We start from the raw sequence: 20,308 nt of genomic DNA on the forward strand, positions 1-20,308 counted from the left end.
AAAGTTCAAATATCTTCTTGCCTCTGACCTCACAAAACAAAACAAAATCAAAGAGAGAGAGAGAAAGAGAGAGACATAAGGAGATAGAGAAACTTCAAAATTTATCAAAAAGGTCTGTGAGATTAGATAAAGCTCATTTTTTTTGGTAATGATGGCTGTTGTAATGGTGGATTCGAGCTAGGAAGGTTGATAATATTTCAAAATAGATTTACATAGCCAGTAATTTTTTTTCTTATGGATCCATGTGGTCCTTTCAAAAGAAGAGTAAAAACTGCAATTTACTTGCATGAATCAATCTCTCTTACTAGGTATAGGATACATGGAAAATATGGGTGAAGACTATATTTTGTTGAAGAGGCCAGGGATAGCAAAGATTAGTAATAACCTATTCATTTCATTCCAGGATTATCTTTCCCCTTGAGAGGGTCTTGGGCCTTGTGCTAAAAGTAACCATTGTGAATATGTTTGTATTGGCTCGAGTGTGGAAATGCATGACTTATTTGGGTCTGGTGATTTGAAAAGCATCTTGCAAAGCATTCTCACTCACCATGTCTGGCTTGTAGATTTTCTAGTCTGCATTTCCAAATGGAAAAATCCAATAGAAATCTTTAGAGTCAAAACCTGTCCAGTATCTTTTTAATTAGCATGCATGGTGTGTTTTATCCATTTTCTTCAGTTTCTTTCCACCTGTCCTTTGACTTACTGTTCAGTTTAACATTGTAAAGTAGATCACATTGGGTTGGTTTCAAGTGGGAATGAAACTCTCATCTTTGTTGTTGAAAATGTTCAGCAACTGTTAATAAACATAAACCGTGTGATTGAAGACAGCCTTGGAAGGAACATTTTGAGTGCTGTTCCTCCAATCGTCTGTAGGAGAGACATCTACGTATTTTGTTCTGTTCAAGAATCAATTGAACCTTTATTTTTCTATGTAAAATTCAGCTCATATTTTTAGGCCTATTTGGGATAAGAGGGTTTGAGTAGTTGTTTTGTTTCCTCCAAGTTTTTTAATTACCCAGGAAAATGTCAAAGGATTAGTGTTCTGATTACCAAAAGAAGAAACTTGAAAACCAGCTCTCTTGGCACACTTTAACATCAATGTCTAGAGACTGCAGAGTTAGTGTGTTGTGTGGGACACGAACCAGATACTACATGACGACAACTTTCACTCAGACAACCTTCACCTAGACAGCAGCCACTGACTGATATTCCTGGATAGAAGTTGCAGTGGTCTATTTAGAATGGTGTCTTTTCTTGTTGTTGTTGTTGTTGTTGTTGTTTTAAGTCCTTCATCTGTATTTTGGAGCATGTGGTGTGGTCTACAATGGCGACACAGAAGTAGGCTGGTCCTGTTTATAGAGCCACAGCTGTGGTGCCCCACGTGTCTCATTTCCTGCTCCAAGTTTAGAATGTAAATAAAGAGATTCTCTTTTGCATCCATAACAAGTAGATCCTGGTTCCTAAAATAAAAGCTCCGTGTCATCAAAGCCAAGTCAAGTGGCTTAGCAGCCAGCAGCCAGCGACAGATTCCTTGATAGCGCTCCCCAGGTTCTAATAAGTTTTTTGTTTTTTTTTTTTCACCTCTTGCTCTGATGGGTTTTCTTGTCTGCATTTAAAGGCCAGTCAGTCATCATGCAGCTAATGTGAGGTTATTTGACTGCGAATCATACCTTTATTTTGGGTAACTTCAGAAAACATGAAGTGAAATTATTTTCTGGACTATGTTTTCTGAAAGTCAAAGGAAGTTTGATGAGAGAAGAAGGTAGATGCAATGCTTCTATTTGCAAGAGTTTTGGGGAATTAGTGTTGAAATGGCCCATGTCCCTCAATATCAACTTCCTTGTCTCCATTTGGACTATGGGATTCATGCCAGTTCAGCTGGGACCTTACTAAGGAGTGATAAGAGGGTTAGGAGGAAAGTTCAAGGAATTCTTTAAAGGAAGAAGTTCTGGGATGTTTGATTTCTTTTCTTTTGTTTTGATTTCAGGCTATTTTCTAAAGTAATTTTCCCACGAATTTTTTGTCTGCTTTAACTATTATACTTTATTATTATTATTATTACTATTATTATTATTATCCAGATCACCCATTTAATCCTGTGTTTCCACAGGATTAAAGTATTTAATTAGTATTTGTTTAGTCCTTCCCCACTTTTCTTCTTTCTGGTTAATGTTGTTGTTATAAATGAAGGCTGCACACACCCCTACTGTGGTGCTTGCTGAGGTCTCACCTCAGGCTGCAATGTTTACTCACTTAGCTTCAGTGCTTACTGACATTTATTCTCCTTTAGTTGCAGTACAGGTACATGTAGCAGCTCTTAGTTGAGAAAAAAAGATATGGTTGTGGCCCCTGCCAGTGATCCCCGTGGGTGCATATGTTTACTCCCATTTCCTGGTCTTGATGCTCGCACGTTTTTCTAGTTATGATCCTTGTTGGGAGTTGTACCTCTACTCACGGTGCTCACAGATACCTGGCTGTGGGACAGCCAGAAATTGCTGTGGTGCTGAGAGTGGCAACCAGAGCTGCCTGAATTGTGCTTATCATCTACAGAATACCAGATATTTGAACATGTGATCATAGTTTTTCAAGGCAGATACTCTAAAGCCTCCCTGCTACTTTTTTGTTCAATATTGAAAATATATCATGCTAATAAAAATCTTGCTGTCTTGTAAAGAAGAGTAGTTCTTCCTAGTCAGAATGTATAGCAATGAAAAGGTTGTTATTGGTAGTCACCAAACAGAAGCTGTTGAAAGGGGGGCTTACCCTGGAAGTACTCAGGGGCTATTCCTGGCTCTATTTGGAAGTCTTTTCCAATGGTGCTTGAAACAGTGTCAGCAGCATGCAAGTCAAGAACCCCACCTGTACTATCTCTCTGGTCTATGGGTGGCAATTTCTTTGCAATGTACTGATGCTGGCAGAAATTCTGGCAGTTGTTTGTAGTCAGTCATTCGCTTTGATCTTATACTACTTCCTTGTAGAACTTGACTTTCTTCTCCCACTCCCACCCCAAATGCAGATTTACACTCTACCTGTTGAGTAAGCAGCTGGCCACAGAACCCTCAGTCTTTTTTTTTTTTTTTTTTAAGATTGGATTAGGTGGTCCTTAGTGAAAGGGGAAACTGCTTAGGAAATCGAAATTCTAGGATACTGGGAACACTTTGATGAACACTTACTCTGAAAGATTGCCAGGGCTTCTTAGGCAGCCATTGGTAGATGGGTGAATGATTCATCCATTCATCACCATGCAAAAGCTAAAAAGGTGTCAACATCTAGAGGCAAAGAGAAAAGTAGAGGTGAAAGCTATAGAGTGTAATTTCATTGACTACAAGCAGCAACTTTCTCCCCAACAGGTTTCTCCTCCTCTTTCCAGAGCCCCAAGCTTGTCAGCATTTCTGTCATGAATTTCTTGAGATATCATATTTCCTTCTGCTAATTTCTGTCTTAAAGGTTTGGTTGAAATCCTGGGATTTGGGCCCGGAGAGATAGCACAGCAGCATTTGCCTTGCAAGCAGCTGATCCAGGACCAAAGGTGGTTGGTTCGAATCCCGGTGACCCATATGGTCCCCCGTGCCTGCCAGGAGCTATTTCTGAGCAGACACCCAGGAGTAACCCCTGAACAACGCCGGGTGTGGCCCAAAAACCAAAAAAAAAAAAAAAAGTCCTGGGATTTAAATTCAAATCACCTCTGATTAGGATAGTTCTGCCTTTTTTCCCCATCTGATCATCTCAGTAATTCTCCATGACTGAATAAAGAAATAAATAATAATATATAATAAACAATAATAAATAAATAATAAATAAAGAAATAAAGAATAAGAGAGGCCCAAAGTCTCCTAGCGCAAGGGAAGAAGGGACCGTCTTGATACTCGATAACTTTCTTCCATAGAATTCTTGGGTTATGTTAGAGACTCACTTCCTGTTCTCAGGCTAAAATCAAACTCCATGATTTGGGGTGGGGGGTGGTGGATTTGGGCCATACCCAGAGGCACTGAGGGGTTATTCCTGGCTCTACACTCAGAACTCCTGGCAGGCTTGGGGGACCATATGGGATGCCAGGGATCTAGCCCAGCTTAGCTGCATATAAGGCAAACCATACCCCCTACCCACTCTGGCCTTCAAACGTGATTTCTAAGGTGTCCAACTTCTCTAAACCTTTTGTCCAGAGCCTCACTTAAGATTTTTTAGCTCTATAAAAATCTCCTAAGTGTCTCTTCAGCTTTGGAAATAGAGACCCTCAATGTTAGTCTTTTGGAGGACACTTTCCAGTTGGGGTGGGTGCCCTTTTCTTAGTGAGTGAGCTTAATATTGACATGAGTACATTTTCTTTTATTTTACTTTGCTACGTGGTGTCTTGTTCATTTCTAGTCCTTGGGTAGGCAGACAGTGTTGGTGTACTGGAAGTGTATTTTTAGTCTGACATTAAAAAATGTATCATAGACACCCAACACAGGAAGCATTTTTAGGTGAGTCAGTGTATAAATAACCTCAAAGAGTTTTCATAAAGGTTGGTAGGCCTTTAATTTAAGAGTCCAGCTTCTACGGCCCCCTTCCCAACTTCTTTCTTTCATTTATCACATATTTACTTGCCTTCCATCTGCTCACATTTTGCTCTGGATTTAAGATATGAAGATAAATTATAATACAATTTCAAACAAAAAGCCCCCCCCCCAAAAAAAAACACCCTCCTTTACTTCTTGTTTACTTTCTTTACTCCCCTGCCAGACTGAGTTTTGAGACCAGGGACTGTATTCTTGTTCTTCTTCATCTTCCCATACATAGCACAGCCCCAGGCACAGAAAATACTCGGCATGTAGTCAAAATAATTAGCTGGAAGCTCACAGTCTGGTCCAGGAGAAAGAAACAGAAAAATGACAACAATGCATTCATTTCTTAGTGCCCAGAGTGTTCTATGAGCAGGAATGGAGAGACAGATTAACTTATTGTGACAGGAATTTTTTTAACTTGGCCTAAAAGGGTGGAGATATAAAGGACTTGGTAAAACGGGTGATTCTGTCCTGTGTGGTAGCAAAAAAAAGGGCACAAGGCCACCCTTATCCTATTCTGTTCTGGGAAACCAAAAAGTTGAGGTTGAATCCCCAACCTACCACTTACCAATTATGCGACTTTGGGTAAGTTCCTAAACTTCCTTGTCCTTTATTCTCTTTTATCCATAAAAATATAATCTTAGTATCTTTCTTATGGTTTGATTTTCAGCCCTATCCTGGAAAATTACTGACAAATTTTTATAGAGAACAGGCATAGTGTGCCTAGTAAAGAGGCTCAAGGAAGGTGAATTTTTATTATTCTTGGATTTGAGCAGAGAGGAGGAGCATGAGTTCTTGGGAGAGGTGGGACCCAGACAGAGAGGCAGCAAGGCCAGGCTAATAAAACATGCATGCATCAGTGATGCTGGCCCCAGGCCTTTCATTCCAATTTCTGTTCTAGGTCTCTGGATCTTAACCTGGATAGAAAGTGTACCTAAGCTCAAGGCATGCAATTTGCATTTCTTTTGACACCCAAATCCTGAAAGTCAGTCTTGGGATTTAAAAGTTTATAGATCTCAAGTTAAGAAACCCAAACCACATATAGAGTTGGGCCCTACAGGACCTAAGCACCTCAGAGAACATCCTAAGACACAGATGTAGGAAATGATCAGCATCCTTCCAGAGAGACCCACAAGGTTTGATCTTGCAAGCTTGCAGACGAACTTACATAGGAATCCAATTATTTATAACTTAACCAGAGAGCAGTAGGGTTTGGGTGACAAGTTCTTGCATCTCCCCAAGCTGAAATCATGGACACAAAGCCTTTTCTGCAAATTCTCTGGTGAGCAGGTGAGCCAGTCAAGACTAAGATCTTTATGAATTTTTCCCCCAGTGGAATGTTGCAGAATGACAGATGGACAGGAAGCCTGTTTGTCAAGACTGTCAAAGAATTGCCTCTCAGTGCCAAAAAATAAATAAATAAATAAATAAATAAATAAAAAGACCAGTCGCTAAGTTGCCTTAACCAGCCTAAGAAATGAGGAATCAGAAAAGGCATGAAAAGAAAGCAAAGATGGAATTCAGAATTTGAGTCACAGAGCTGGGCCTTTGAATTAAACAGCTGTTGGAAAATCACATTGCTTTAAAATAATTCTTTTTCCCCTTCCTCATCAGGAACTCCTCCGAGTGGCACTTCCCGCCAGGAGGGCATCTGTGAACTTTTTAATGGGAGAAGCCCTAGAGCTGGGTGAGGGCTGCTTTGGAGGCGGGAGGAATTGGACTCCCCTCGGCTGTGCAGCGTGGCCCCAGCTACCAGCTGAGCGACTCGCAATCTAGGGGTTGCCAGTAATTGTGGGTTTAAGTCACAGAGGAAAAAGATAAGAGGAGAGCAAGGCTGGTTTTTCCACAATTAAATGTTGCCTTTCGGGCTTCTCTGCCGGCAGGAATCCGCGAGGTCAGGCGCCACCAGCCACATTATTTTTCTTCCCGGCTGCTCGCTCTCATCTGTCCCCCTCCTCATTCATGGGAACGAAGAAAAGGTGGCTTGGAAATAAAAGGCTGCTTCTAGCCTACTTTTTCCTTTCCCAAACTTGTCGGAAACAAAGCTGGCTTGTGAACCCCAGGGGATCCCTTCTGGAAGCTGGTAATTTTCAACCTACCAGCACCAAGAATTTAAAAGGTGAAAAAAGAGTTGGAGCAGCGGGCATCATTGTCACCATACACTGTTTTATGGTGATGCCAGAATTTCTCAACACGCCTCTCCCCTTGCACTTATGAATTTGACCTCTTGCTGGATGGGTTTGTTGTCTGAGCTCCTCCAGGGCCTTTTGATGACCCCAGAAGCAGGATCTGTTTATGTATTCCTTGGTTTTGAGGCATCTGAACTGCCCCAGGCAGTTAAGAAGTGGGCCTTGGGGCTCTTAGATTTCTGCTTTCAAATGAGAGGGATCTGAAGGGGAGAAAGACAGACAGGCAGACAGACAGACTTGCTGACAGAGAGAACTCAGATTGTTCAGATCCTCAGAGGTATAGTTCCTACAAGAACTAGAGTTCTTCTAGGCCCTCACTCCGTTGACTTCTAGAAAAGAACTTCCGTGATGCTCCGGCTCACCGTTGTAGCATGACTTTGGGCCTCGGTTTTTCCACTTGGAGCTGGGAGTTGATCATCCCGCTCACCAGGACGTCTGACTGTATCTTTACCATAGTCCACATTTCCAGATGTAAACGACTTACAAGCCAGCATCTTGTACGCTTGGATGTTTGTTGGTTGCTTGGTTTGGTTCATGGCCAAACTCAGCAGTGTATGGGGTTAACTTCTGGCAGTGCTCTGGGAACTATTCAGTGCCAGGGATGGAGCCAGGCCCTCCCGGTTGATGTCTCTCTCTCTGTCTCTCTCTGTCTCTCTCTGTCTCTCTCTCTGTCTCTGTCTCTGTCTCTCTGTCTCTGTCTCTGTCTCTCTCTGTCTCTGTCTCTCTCTGTCTCTCTCTGTCTCTCTCTGTCTCTCTATCTGTCTCTCTGTCTCTGTCTCTCTCTGTCTCTGTCTCTGTCTCTCTCTCTGTCTCTCTCTCTCACACACACACACACACACACACACACACATCAGGCCAGAAATCTGCCCATTCTATCAGTATATGGGTCTTTTTAGTATTACAGACTGTTTCAAGAAGTGTCTGGATGAGGGGCTGAGTGATAGCAGCACAGCGGTTGCACACAGCTGACCTGGGATAGACCCGGGTTTGCTCCCTGGCATCCCGTATGGTGTCCCGAGCCTGCCAGGAGCAATTTCTGAGAGAAAAGCCAGGAGTAAACCCTGAACACTGCTGGGTATGGCCCAACCCCACCCAAAATTTTTTAGATGAGACTTAGGAGGGAGAGTTGGCTTTTAGGTGGACGTGGGACCTAGAGTTGAGTGGAAATGGGTCCTGCCAACAGGCTCTGGGGGGGGGGGGTCACTGTAATTGATACACTTTTTCCTTATCCCGTCAGCCCTCATGGTGAGAGGGAGGTTCGTTGATGTGGATCTATTTAGTGGTTAGTGAAGGCAGGTGTGTCTACTGAGTAAGGGGCTATAAATGTGGGGTGTGGACTGGTGGGGGCGAAAGAATGACTTAACTTGCTTCAACAGGGACACGAACACAAGTGATCCCTAGTGAGGCCCTGAGAACTGATCAGAAGAGTGGGGAGGTGTTGTTAACTTCAGAAGCAGGACTATGAATAATTGAGGTCAAGACAGACAGAGAGGCCAAGGAGGGGTGCATTTTTGGAGCGGAGAGGAGAGAGTTCAAGGGTAAAACAGGGGTGACTTACTGAGAACCAGAATGCTGTGAAGGTCTCTTGGGCTCAGTTCTTGTCCAGCTTCCTTTCTCTCCCTCTCTTCTCACCCTTTTGAGGGGTGTTCAGAATCTGGGTTCTGGGTGCTCTCCCAGAAGCCTGGGTGGTCGCCCATAATTGCCCCGGAGCTCCCGTTCAGGGAAAACCCTGGTTGATTGATCAAGGAGAGGACCCCCAGTCCCCATTGCACTCATTCCCCACAAACGAATCCTTTGGCTGAATACCCCTGGCCGGACTCCAGCAATAACACAGCTGTTGAAACGACTCAGTCACCGGGGCGATGGAGGTGGTGTGCGTGGGAATGCTGGCCGCGGAGAGCTGACATTCAGCTGGCTGGCAGCAACTAGAGAGACGACCCAGAACTGTGGGCGATCCCTGAGCTTTGAGGGGAGCTGCTTCCCGGCCACAAGTAGGCCCTTGTCTCCCTGGAAGTCCCCATGCCCCCCCTCCACCCCCCCCCCCACACAGAGCCCTCCCTACTGTGGACAAACCCAAGAAGCAAAAGGTTATGGATCCAGGAAGAGACAGAGTTGGGTCCTCTTAGTTGCCTGATATCTCTTCCCCATCAGGATCACTGTTTATTTCCTGGAAAACTTTCTTTCCTGCCCCAGGCGACAGAGTGTCATTTAGGTCTGGTGAGGGGGAAGAAAAATAATGCACATTTATCTTATCTAGAAAATGCAGTAACTTTCCTTGCTCTCCTGAGTGAGGTTCAAAGGGCGAATCCTGCCCCTGGAATGTTCTGACTTGGCTCCTTGGGCAGCCCACTGGCCAGCATGTTTGTGTGCAGGAATCAGGCCAAATTGAAGCCCTAGACCTCAGCCAGTTGGTTTCACCAGGGTTGGGGGAGCCCTAATAAACATCCTTGGGCAGGCCCTTGCCGCCTCCAGCTCTTTGAAGCGTTGACCTTCATGCTTGCTCTGATCCTGGGTGCTGGCTGCTCAATGTCTGGGTACATAAAAGGAGCTGTTCCTTCTTCCTTCCCCTTCCTGCTTGCAGTGTGTGAATGTCTCTGTCAACCTGAACCCTGCCATCAGCTATTTTTAGATTCAGTGTGAATGGAGCTCTCTTATTTAATGAGAGAGAGATAGAGAGGTTTCTTAGCCATTATATTGGCTCTTCCAAGTACCCCATATACTGGGGTCCTAAGGAGAAAGCAAGCTGGATTGAAAGTAGGTAGTTTCCCTGCCTCATGTCTTTTGAATTCTCTTTGACTCTGGTCCAGTGGGGGAGTGACTCACTGTCTATCCGTCCAGTGTTTTCTCTCTCTTCTGATTTCTCTAGCCTCCTTGGGAAAAGATGGCTTCAGCGTTGAGTTCCAATTTCTTGCAACAAGGGCTAGTGCCTCTTGGTGATCATTGCTTGGACAGAGCCTAGTCACACACATCAAGAGTGCCAGGAGACTTAGCTGCCTTCAGGTCACCTGAGCACCCTAACAGCCAAACAAATTCTAGTCAGTCTGTCATACATTGCCCCATTGCCATCCTTAAATGGATGGGCAGGCAATGGGCCCACTCTGTCATCAACCCCTTCAGCCTTCCAGCCAGACTGGTTTTCTCCATCCTACCCTCTTCCCCACCATATTGGATAATGTTTCAGCATTCTCTACTTTTTCCAGGGGGTAAATAGAGGTTGGGGGGGTCTCCCTCTTCCTATAGCTTCTTCTCCTACTTGGTTTTCCCTGGCAAACATTTGCACACTCAGCCTGTGGCTCCCAGGGAATTCCTTCCAAAGGATCAGATGACCCAAAGGTATTGTCTTCTCTTCTTGCCCCTTACTACCCTCACCTGAGTTCAGCCTGTGGGTGTCACATGTACTTATTTGAACTTTCCATGTCATATACAACACATGGGATGATTCTTATAAAGAATCTTATGATTCTTTTTGCTTTGTATTCAACACATGGGCTGGTGTCTCTATATCTCTTCCTGCATTGTATCCAACACATGAACTAATGCATATACATCTACTCCTGTCTTCTTTACATGGTTTAGAATCATTGACAGCACTCAAGGACTTGTGTTTTGTAAATTTTTCCACTCCACTATTGTGTATCCAATCTAGCAGGTTCTTAAAACTATTTTTAAGATAATGGGCCAGGGAGATAGTTCAGATGCAAGGCCATGAGTTCCTGTTTCAGCATTGCATGGCCCCTCCTCTACTCCATTTCAAGCATCTTTAGAGGAGGTTTTGAGTCCCCTCAATATGACTGGGTAGTGCCCCTACAAAATGATATTTCATAGAAAACATTTGGGACTGAATGGGGTCTTCGGTACTCAGAGGTTCTGGGGATTATTGGCACCATTTCAGCAGCAGGAACAACTTCTCTGGGGTTCCAATTCCTGGCAAAACAGTCTTAAGGACATGGGTAGACACTTGGTTCAGACCTCAAGAACCTTGCACAGTCCCTCTAGGGATTAGTCTGTGTGGGGAGGAGCTGTGTAACTCCCTCAAACCATCTAGGGGTGTCTTCAGATTACTAAGTGATGCCAGATTCTTTTGCTTACAAAATGCTTAATGTGTCTGCTGCTTGCCCTGAGGTAGTAGAAGGGATAAGTGCCCAAGTTTAATTTAAATGTTTTTCAGGGGCTAAAGCAATAGCACAGCAGGTGCCTTGCATGCATTTGCCTTGCATGCAGCCAATCCTGGCATCCAATATGGTCCCTCAAGCCTACCAGGAGTTATTTCTGAGTGCAGAATCAGGAGTAACCTCTGAGTACTACCAGATGTGTGCGCCCCCCCCCCCCAAACGGCAAAAACCAAACAATGTTTTTATTAGAAAAACCTTTTTGGGCCACCTCCCAAGCATTACTCAAGGGACCTGAACACTGCAATGCCAGATTCCGCCAGTCTGGTGGGTTGGAAGCTGGAACAGAGATTCAGTGCTGGCTGGGGATATGCCAATCCCTGAATTTTCTCTCATAAGGGGATTTGGGGACCAGAAAGGTTCGAAGCATACCAGCAGAACTCAGGGCTTACTCCTGACTCTATGCTCAGCAGTCATTCCTGGCAGATCTTAGGGACCAGGTAGGGTAACAGGGAGCAAACTTGGGTCAGCTGCATGCAAAGAAAATGCCCTGCCTGCTGAACTATTACTCTGGCATAAGAGGAATTTATAAAGAAATTTGAAATCCCATCTGCAGTGCTAAGACCAATTCTGATTGTATGCTCAGCGGTCACTCTTGGTGGGTACCGAGGGCAGGGCATATGGGAGGTGTGTGTGCCAGAGATTGAACCAGGAGCTCCAACATGCAAAACAAATGCTTCAAACCTCTGAGCCATCTCCCTGGTCCAAGTGAGTGCATTTTTACTGACGAGTTGTCCTTTTGCAAAGGGCCTGGTTTAAGGAATTGTCTCTCTCACCTATTTCTGTTTCTGTATCAGTTTATCTCAACCAGTAAATATTTCTTTCTCATATAGCTGTGGATCATTTTAACTATGCTCTAAAAATGAGTCTTTTTGTTTGTTTGGGTGTTTTGGGGGGAGGGTGGGGTCACACCTGCAATGATCAAGGATTACTCTTGGCTTTGCACACAGGGATGCCCGGTTCAGCCACAAGCAAGACAATTACTATATCTCCAGCCCAGGAAAAAAATGCCTTTTGTGGGGGATATGAGGGAGAAGGGTACTGAGCCACACTTGGTGGTACAGGGTTACTCCTGGCTCTGTCCTCAGGAATCACTCACTCTTGATGGGCTCAGTTGGGGTGCCATATGGGATTCTAGAGATCCGCAAATGGGTATCAGCCAGTCAGGAAGAGTGCCAAGAGCTTGGGGGTCAAACAGACCTGCTTTCAAATTCTATATTCATTCTACACTCCCTAAAAGACCTATATGAAATAAGTCTCCATGATACTATTTTCCAAGGCTGCTTGTAGCACTAAGAACGATGGTACCTAAAAAAGCACTTTTCAGTCCATCCTAGATCTTTAGATGACACTGTTGACTAATAAAGACAAAGTGAATTGGGGACTGCATATAGAATTATGGAATTCTACATGCAAGGCAAGTAAGGGTGCTAGCCTTACTGGTACACTGAACTATCTCTCTGGTGCAGAAAAATACCTTCTTATTCACGGAAACTTTGGAAAGTATTTCTCCACAATGCACTGAACGTAGAAAGACCCGAGAGAGAGGTACTAGGCATTAAACAGTTAGGCTGGCTTGCCAAAGCATTTCACTCATTCATTTATATAACTGCTCACCCCAGGCCCGCAAGGCATCGTAAGAAAATAGCCAAGGCCACATTTATAATTAGCTCAGTCCAATTTTTTTTTTTTTTTGCCAGACTTAACCAAGTACAGAGTTGGTTTTGTTATTTCCTTAATTGAAAGCATCAAGAAAACACAAGTCAGGTCGCAGGGTTTTTGATCGGGGAAGGAACGCAGGCATAAATAACCTCCCATTATCCGTCTGCCAGAGGCAGAAGGAGGCCGTCTGTAAAACCTCCTTTTGAGGTTACCCAAACAAACCCCGAGCCCTGGCAGCGCCCCCATGGAATGTGGGAATCCAGAGAAGCATTTGGAAATCTTTCATTTTCCTTTCCCTGCCTGGGGCCCGGGCCCAGGAAAATTCAGGTTTCTCAGTGAACCTCAGAGCTTTGGACAACCATGAAATAATACTTTCTTGCCTCCAAAGCAGCTTGCCTTCTGTTGTTCCCACTTCACTTTGTCTTTATTGGTCAATAGATCTGAAGATCTAGGATGGGCTAGAAAGTGCTTTTTATAGGCTCTTCCATTCACAGTGCTCCAAGCAGTCTTGGGAAATAGTATCATGGAGACTTATGGCATGGAGGTCTTTTAGGTAGCATGGAATGGATCTAGAATTTGAAAGCAGGTCTATTTGGCCTCCAAACTCTTGGCACTCTTCCTGAATGGCTGATACCCATTTGCTGGGAGATATTCGTTTTAGAAAGTATTAAGTGGGCAAACTTTCTGGTGTGTGTGTGTGTGTGTGTGTGTGTGTGTGTGTGTGTGTGTGTGTTTTATTTTGGGTCACACCCAGCAATACTCACTGGTTAGCCCTGGCTGTACACTCAGGAATCACTCCTGGTGATGCTCAGGGGGTGAGCCTTCCCCAATATCATGTCTCTGGTCCCAATGGAGAAATACTTAGATGTGTCATGATTTATCATTTCACCACCAGCATCCACTTTCCCAAAACCATTCTTTTTATTTTATTTTATTTTATTTTATTTTATTTTTTGTTTTGGGGCAACACCCGGCAGTGCTCTGGCTCGCTCTGTGTTCAGAAATCGCTCCTGACTCAGGGGACCACATGGCATGGCAGGGATTGAATCCGGGTGATTCATGGATCACACACATGCAAGGCAAATGCTTTACTGTTTTGCTACCAGTCCAGCCCCTTTAATTTTATTTTTAAAAATTATTCAAACACTGTGGTTTACAGATTGTTCATAATCCAATTGTTTTTTTCTTTTTACAAAGTTGTTTATATTGAGTTTCAGTCATATAGTGTAGAACACCCTTCACCAGTACACATTTCCCACCACTAATGTCCCCAGTTTTCCTCTTGTCCTGCCCCCTGCCCTCTCCCCTGCCTGCCTCTATAGCAGAAATTTTTCTTCTCTTCCTATTTTCCCTTTCGGACACAGCAGTTTGCAATATTTCCCCAAACCTTTCTTATAATAAAGAGTTTCCCTAGGCTTCTCGGGGAGAGCTAGCACATTTCTATCTTGTCCCTCCATCTCCTTTTATAGAAAAGGAGATGGAGGGACATCTTCTCTGACTTCCCATGGATCTCTGGGAATCTCTTGAGACAAAGCTTTTCTCCTGCAGAGCAGAGCAATTTAACTGATGGAAAAAAAAAAAAAAAACCAAAAAAAAACCTATGTTGGTCCAGATTGGTGTGTGTGTCCCAGTATAGACAGACTCTTGAACTTACACCTGTTACTCCACACCACTGCTTGGGACTGCTCCAGCAGAACCCTGGAGCATAGGCTGTGTCATGTCAAGGCGATGCCTTTGTAGCAAGATGGAAATAGTAAGGGGAAGGAATGTTCCATACCGCCTCTCCCTTCCCAGGACTCTTAAGAGAATTTTCCATTCAGGATGTGTTTCTAAAGCCAGAGCAGCTTAACTGACTAACCCCTAGGTTGGCAGAGCGGCTGGCCTGGTAGAGGTGTAGAGAACCCTGAATTTCAATTGTGCCTGAACCCTGACTACTTTCTTACCTGACCACTTTCCTCCATGGATCTGGTAGAACCGGTGTCTTAGTTTTATAGGGAAGGTTCTCTAGGTGCCTTGGTTAGCCTTGGTCTACCTGACATGGTCCCAAGGGGTTCAAATAGGATTCTTCTCCTTTATTATCTTCAGGAAGAGTGAAGAGGAGGTTTGGGGAGGGTGGAGGGGGGATTGCCTACGCAAGATCCCAAGAGTTATGAAACCAGCATTTTATTACCTGCAAGGTTGTCATCAAAGCTGAACTTTATTTCCGAGTCCATTGGAGTCAGCACAGAACATGATTCAGACAGCTGACCTCCCCACCCGGCCGGCTGGTTCCTGGGCCCAGTGCACTCCTGTTTGCATGGAGGTTCACAGTGGGAAGTGTATGCTCTTGCAACCCTGTCATTATTTTCAACAGAAAGGAAATAGAAGAGTTTTATTTCCCTAATCAAATCATAACAAGAGCACAGTGTTTTCTGTGCTGTTCTAAGCATTTTTCATGGACTCATTTGGGCCAGTCCTAGAAGCAAATCTTAGCCCAATTGGTAAGAAATCTGAGAGTCTCTAGGTAGAGGGGAGAAGAAATGCAGGGTAAAGGGACATCATAGCACCCATGAAGAAGACCCTAAAAGGGGCCAGAACAATAGCACTTCAGGTAGGGCGATCGATTGCTTTGCATGCAGCTGACCCAGGTTTGGACCCCTGCATCCCATATGGTTCTTTGAGCTTGCCAGAAGTCATTTCTGAGTACACAGCCAGGAGTAACCCCTGAGCATTACTGGTTTTCTTGAGTCCCTTCAAACAAAAACAAACAAACAAAAAGAGAAGGCCCCAGAAAACCCTTTTTTTTTTATTGTCTTTTTTTTTTTTTGGAAGGGGGAGGCTCTGTTTTGGATTTTGGATTTTTATTTTGTTTTGAACCTACCCAGCAATACTCAGGGAGCACTTCTGTCACCTTGGGAGAATGCTATGCAGGCCTGGGATCAGCACCATGCAAGCCAAACACCTTACCTGCTTACTATCTATCTTTCTGAAGTCTCTTTTGGCTTTAGAGCCATATCAAGTGGCGCTCAATGGTTACTCCTTGTTATATGCTCAGAGTTCACTCCTAGCAGCACTTGGGAGACCAAATGGGGTGTCAGGTATTGAAACCAGGTCAGCTACATGCAATGCAAGTGCCCTGCCTGTTGTACTCTGGTTATTATTATTTTTTAGATGCACTATGAAAGATAGCAAGAGGGCATATTGCACAAGCATTTGAATTTTAGATTTGAGGGCATAGAATTTGGAGGAACTGCACAAACAGAAAGAATAAAATCTGGGCCCCTGCCTGTATGGGGAGTAAGTAGGTAATAGATGAGGCAGAACAAATGTGAAAATTCATGGGTAGTAACAAACATATAGAAATAATTCCACCAAGCAGTTAAAGGGGAACAAGGAAGAGTTATATGGTGGTTACTTTGAACCCGGGTCCCGCCCTATTATATGACATGTGCAAGTTTTATGCCATTTTGCTTCAATTGAATTGCTATTACAACTAAAGCAATTTAGTTATTGAAATGTAGAAATTGAGAAATGTTCCAGAGTAACCCAAATTTCTGGCTTCTCATGTCAAGGGGAGAAGGTTACGTAAGTTGTACCCCATAAGACTCAATCAGCCTTGGGCTTACTTCCCAGGTTAAACCCACAAGACTGCAGTTTCACAAGTAGTAGGTAGGGACAGAACTACAAGATGAACCCTGGTGATTTTCATCTCTGTATCACTTGGGTCATGTGTCAATGTCTGTTCAGAGTCGGTCTTATACCATGCTGGTTTCAGCCATTCCTCCTGCTAGGATAGATGGGAGATTTCTGAAAATGCTTCTTCCTTCCTGTCCCTCTCCTGTGAAAGCTCTAGATGGTGTAGACTAGAGTCTGAGATGAGTGGCCTGTTCAGGCAGCCTGCTTGATTTTGCAACTCCTGTTTCTTTTGATTTTTGTGCTTTTCCACCCACAAAGTATAACTTTGGCTATGTTGTGTGTGTGTGTGTGTGTGTGTGTGTGTCTGTCTGTCTGTCTTAGCTTAGTCTTTTCTGAACCTCATAGTCATGGCTAAGAAACTTCTAGTGTGTCTTTTATCCTTGAATGATAGAGGTGAGGGCTAAGGAGAGATTTTTACATGGAGCATTTGTGGGGAGAAAAATCCTCCCAAGCAGCTGAGGAGTCCAGGGACCACTCGTGGTTATACCTGGCTAACCAAGCATCCTGAACCACCTGTGGGCTCTGCTGTCTTCCCCCAGGGTCCTTGTTTAAGGACTTACATCTTCAGCTTTTGTCACTATTTGAGACTGTAGCAGATTTAACTTGAATTTGAAAGGGTGAGGGGCCGGAGAGATAGCATGAAGGTAAGGTGTTTGCCTTTTATGCAGAAGGTCATCAGTTCGAATCCCGGTGTCCCATATGGTCCCCCGTGCCTGCCAGGAGCAATTTCTGAGCATAGAGCCAGGAGTAACCCCTGAGCACTGCCGGTGTGACCCAGAAACCACACACACAAAAATTGAAAGGGTGAACATTTTTTAAAATTTCTGTTTCTGGACCACCCCAGGCAGTGTTTGAGGATTATTTCCTTTCTCAGTCCTAGAGTCAATCTTAACTTGGGTACTATGTGATCTCAATGACTGAACCCAAGGTTTCTGTGTGCAAAACATGTGCTCTTAATATTTTTTTTTGATGGGGATCATATTCAGCAGTGCTCAGGGCTTACTCCTGGCTCAGGGGTGACCCCAAATATGTTTGAGGAACCACATGCAGCACCAGAGATCAAACCAGAGTCTGATACATGCAAGGCAAGTACTTATAAACTCCTGTACTATTTCTTTAACCCTCCTTAAAAAGTTACTTTTAAGCATCAAAAAATATATGGATAATCTCTTAAGACACTTCGTAATAGTTGTCCTGCTACTACTTACCACCACCCGCAACATGGTTTCTGGTAAGTTACTTAATAGCCAACAACCTCAGTTTACCCATTAAGGAAAGTTCCAGGCCCTCGTCAAAAGGGTGTTGGAACATCAATTCAGACAAAAGCAGGGAAACCCACAGGGATTTTCACAACACAGTATCTGGTATAAAACAATGTTTAAGAGTTTCAGTTGCTTTGAGTAACATTCAAGTTCTTTGACTCTGGGGACTTCCAGCAGATGGGTTTTTCCTGTAGAGCTGCAAGCAGGCCAGGAGAGAGCCTTCTGGTCCTCTCTGTCTCTGTGGGTCCTGCCCTGACGCAGGCCCACCACAGGACCCAGAGAAGAGAACTATGGAAAATGCTGCTACCCTGGTCTCAGTAAGAAACAAATGGGGCACCCAGGCCAACGAGCTGTTAAGCCAAACTAAATTCTAGCATCTGCTCAGAACGTATTGTGTGCGTGTGTGTGTGTGTGTGTGTGTGTGTGTGTGTGTGTGTGTGTGTGTGTGTATGTGTGTGTGTGCGCGCGCGTGCATGCATACGTGCAGAATCACAACTCCGAATTCTAAGAATCCTTGGAATTCTGTGTCAAAATGTGGCAGAGCAGGGTATGAGGGCTCTCAGAAGCCTTTTCTCCCCAAACACCCTTCCCCTACACTCATCTCCTACAGGAAAGATTGGGTGCTTTGTGGGCATGTGCTGAACTCACCAGCCTCTATGTCAATCTCAGTCCAGACCTGCTGCTCTAACAAGATCAGACTTCAGGATCCCGAAGATTAGAGGGGCTCATGTAATTGTGTGATTCCCCAGAGTCCAGGTCTTAGTAAAGGGAAAGAGGCTCAGATCTGCTTACGGTAGATTTAGGGGCCCTGGAGCAGATTCTAGAGGTTGACTCTGGGTAGTCAACTTTGATGGGGAGAGCTTGAAGAGGACCAAACAGAACAGACCCTTTAATAATGTGGCATTTAGAAGGTTGAGAATTTCCCCGTCCCCCCATTTATTTAAAAACATAACACATCTCTCATTTATTTACTTTTCTACCTGGTGCTGTATGGCACTTAACTCCTGGCTCTGTGCTCAGATTTCACTCCTGGCAGAGTTCACCCAAATAAATGCAGTGCTAAGGATTAAAGCATTGTCAATCTTGTGCAAACAATCTCCTGATCTGCTATACTATCCCTCAGGACTGATTTTGTGTGTGTGTGGGGGGGGGGGAGGTTTAGAGACACTTTATTCCAGAATAAGGGTGGGTACAGAAGTGACTCCAATAATGCCACATACCAACATGCAAAGACACAATTTGAATGTTGTTTTCAATAAGTTAGAACATGGGGCTAGAACAATAGTACAACATGTAGGGCACTTTCTTACATCTGACTGACCCAGGAATATATTTTTTATATAGTGTATTTTAAAATGAACTAAATATTTAGTAGGAATTTAATATAAATACAACCACTTACTATTGTTTTTGAAAAATATGTATTGAATATTACAGGTTTTAAAAAGGAGGGCTATTTTGAGTAGTACAATGTCCTTAATAACAAAATGACATCAATCAGCTTCTTCACAGTTAATCCAAAGAATAAAAACCTTGAACCTAATTAAACTTTACAAAGTTTGACTTTAAGTATTCCAAACTCTAGCCGTGTCAACCATCAAGATTTTAATCCTGTCTGGTCTTGAGGGCAGGGCACCTTGGTCAGAGCCTAACTTTTGACGTTGAACCATTTCTCTTGATCCTGCTCTAGAATGTCTTCCATTCTGGAATACTCCATGGACTTGTAATAAATTTCCAGGATGATGGGAAAATTCTTGCTCATCATCTACCTGAAATCTTGGCTTGTGTTCATCTTATAGAACAAAAAATAGGTTCCACAGATGCCCACCAGTTCTGCCACCAAAACGCCTTTAAAGATCTTCTTCACCACTGGCTTCAGGAGTCATCCTGAATGTGACCACCATGCTGGACATGTCACAATACTGAGCCTGTCAGGCCACATCCATCTTATTTTTTTAATCTTATAGTTTATTCCTCTTTTTTCTTCACTATGGTTGATATTGTTGTGATGACAAGTCACACAACTGTCTGGCTGTAGGGCTTGCACATGGTGTTGTACTTACCTGGAGCATATCAGGTTGTGACATTTGTACCCATGGTCACCAGGGGTCACTCGCCCTGTTTAACTATCAATACATTCTCTCACATCCTGGCCATGTCTCTTGCACATCATTTAGTTATCTAATGGACTAGGTTTTTACTGGGGTATTATACCTCTTTGCTGTGGTGCTTACACATACCAGGTTGCATTGGTTCTGAAAATTGTTTGCCAGAAATAATAGGAAATAGATGTAGAATTCTATTCCTCTGTGAATTTATGAATTTGTAAATTTATGCTTGCAGGTCAGGTGTTACTGGACTATTCCTTGAGACCCTAGATGTCTCCTTCATTAATTTTTTTCATAGATATATTTTAGTGTAATTCTATCCTTTTTAAAAATTTAGTATTTGTGCATTGGCTCTGTGTTTAATATTCAATATTACATTGATGTTGATTTTGCATTTTTTGATTATTAAAATAAGGGATGGGTGGCATATTCTAAATGGTTAGTATCTGAAATATGAGGCTATAATTATCTGTTTATTATTGGCTTGCACTTCCTAAGTGATGACAGTTACAATATCATTATTTTTTTATTTGGTTTTCCAGGTAACCAATAATAATGTCTGCAAATAAAAGAACATTTACACCTGCTTTTTAATTTTGGTTTTGACTCATGTTAGGTCACAGTAGAATTTAAAGACTACCAACCCTGTCCCTAACTTTTTTTGATGATGTGTTTCTCAAAGTATGGCTCAAAGTATGG

General features: G+C 43.5%; 1 protein-coding gene and 1 pseudogene across 1 annotated transcript in view; one reads left to right on the forward strand and one right to left on the reverse strand.

Moving 5' to 3' along the window:
- WLS (Wnt ligand secretion mediator) overlaps positions 1-20,308 on the forward strand; it is a 128,974-nt gene that overhangs the window by 62,254 nt on the left and 46,412 nt on the right. The gene's annotated exons all lie outside the window — the stretch shown is intronic.
- On the reverse strand, positions 19,150-19,380 carry LOC126010877 (protein CEBPZOS-like; annotated as a pseudogene).

Source organism: Suncus etruscus, chromosome 6, assembly GCF_024139225.1.
Source record: "Suncus etruscus isolate mSunEtr1 chromosome 6, mSunEtr1.pri.cur, whole genome shotgun sequence".
In the NCBI taxonomy this organism is placed as follows: domain Eukaryota; kingdom Metazoa; phylum Chordata; class Mammalia; order Eulipotyphla; family Soricidae; genus Suncus; species Suncus etruscus.